Below are 2,343 nucleotides of genomic sequence, written 5' to 3' on the forward strand. Positions count from 1 at the left end.
CCTATCCTTTTGTCTGTGTTTATTCTTTTTTCTTTTGCCCTACCCAGGTACATGGGGGGGTTTCTTGCCTTTTGGGAGGTCTGAGGTCTTCTGCCAGCGTTCAGTAGGTGTTCTGTAGGAGTTGTTCCATGTGTAGATGTATTTCTGGTGTATCTGTGGGGAGGAAGGTGATCTCCGCATCTTACTCTTCCACCATCCTCCCGGAAGCCTCCAATGATATTAATTTACTACCATCTTCACCTCTAGCAAATGATTGCTTCTACGACTCACCAAATAATCAATCCTCTGTCAAATTCCATGTTTGTCATTTTCTTAACTAAGCCTGAAGGAAATCTGGAACACAATTTTATAAATACGGTACCCTCACTGTCTTTTCAAGTAGTAGGAAGAACAGAGATCACACGGAGCATTGGGAAATGAATTTGTGATCTGATGGTCAGTGTTCAAAATTTCAGAATTGGGAAAATACACCGAAACCATTCATTTGGTATTTTTAAAATATAATAGATTTTGTCTAAATTTCTGTATCTATTTGTCCATCTCCTACTCAATAGCCCATATATTCAGTTCTCTCTTTTGTACTCATAAATCAGCTGAAGTTAGTCTCACAAAATCACCATTGATCTACATGTCAGTAATTGCAACACACTATACTTACTGTAATCAAATTCTCAGGACTGGTGTACAAAACAGCATACTCTGTCCTTGAAACTCTCTCACCTCTTGACTTCAGGGTCTTCATTCTCTCCTAGCTTCCCTTCTGTGCTTTCCACTTCTAAGTCTCTTTTAACAGCTTATCCTCATGTGCCCACTCCTCCAGTATTCCTATTCCTGAGGACTTTGTCCTAACCCCCTCAGCCTTACACACTCTGTGTATTTTTCTCTGAACTGCCTTATCTATTCTCAACTCTATGCCTTGCTCTCCTGAACTTGAAATTTTGCATTAATTTGTGACTGGATGATTCTGCTTACATATATCAATGATACCTCAAATGCTAAATTCCTAAAATGGGAAGCTATATCTTCTACCCAAAGCTAACATTTTTCACAGTTTTTTATCTCAGGAAATAAAATTATTATTCAACAGTTTTTTGATCTGAAAACACAAATGAACAAGCAAGCTAGTATTCATCCATGGCTTTCTCATCCCAATCACTCATCCACACCCAGGTGATTTCAAGGTACTGATCTCATGAAACTATAGGAAAAAAAAAAAAATACTGAGAATAAACAAGGGCCCTGAGTGTTCAGGAGAAGATACCTTGTCTTCTATTTCTAAGGCTCCAGGTATATTAAAAATATAAACAACTTGAACAAGGTTTCAAAACATTGTGTTTATTATAAATGCCTATATGTAATAGAGTAACAGCACATAATTTACATCTGTATTACAAATTACACTTGTTATTTTATCTTAATTTTTAGTTCATAATATATCACTTCATCTATAATAGTACAAAACATGGTGCTTAGGAATCCAGTCTCAAGTCAAACTACCTGAGCTCAAAACCTTGTTTCTCTGTCTACTTAGTAGTCTGGGATAATTACATATTTTACCTCTCTGAGAATGTTTTCTCATCTATATAAAATGGATGTAATCATGATACTTATGGTTTATTTCAAAAAGCATATAAATGAATTCTTTAGAAGTTGGCACATTCTGTAAATATTAGTTACATTATTTAATGTGTTGTTATCATTATACTTTGCTGATGGATTTCTTGTGTCATAAATTCAATTATGTAGAAATAGAGCTTTTATCTTTTTAAAAGTTTCAAGCCTGTATTTTGTCCAAAAATAGAGTACTTTAACTCATTATATAATGATAAATTCAATAACATCAGGATTTCTTAGTCGATTTAAAATTTTCTTAGTAAACTCAGTCTATTTCGAATTCCTATTACCCAGTTTTTGACTTAAGGAGGTCTCTAAATTCCAGGTGCTTGGGTGACATTGTGGCATTGTGGGCACATGGCTGGATAAGATCATGCTCAAGTATGGCTATCCCTCCACACTGGTATTTGCGTTCCTAATTGGTCCTTTAATTTATAGTCTACCATACTCCATTGTATCTGCTTTCACTATGATAATATTTTTGTATTTATTCAAGTATGGTTGAGTTATAATATGTTACAGGTATATAATATAGTGATTTACAATTTTACAGATTATATTTCATTTATAGTTATTAGAAGATATTTACTATATTCCCATGTTGTACAGTATATCCTTGTAGCTTACTTTATACCTAATAGTTTGTATCTCTTACTCCCCTACCCCTATATTGCCTCTTCCCTCTCCCCACTAGTAACCACTAATTTGTTTTCTATATCTCTGAGTCTG

This window comes from Aethalodelphis obliquidens, unplaced genomic scaffold (genome assembly GCF_003676395.1).
Source record: "Aethalodelphis obliquidens isolate GAN/ISIS:26980383/991018 unplaced genomic scaffold, ASM367639v1 scaffold64, whole genome shotgun sequence".
Taxonomy (NCBI): domain Eukaryota; kingdom Metazoa; phylum Chordata; class Mammalia; order Artiodactyla; family Delphinidae; genus Aethalodelphis; species Aethalodelphis obliquidens.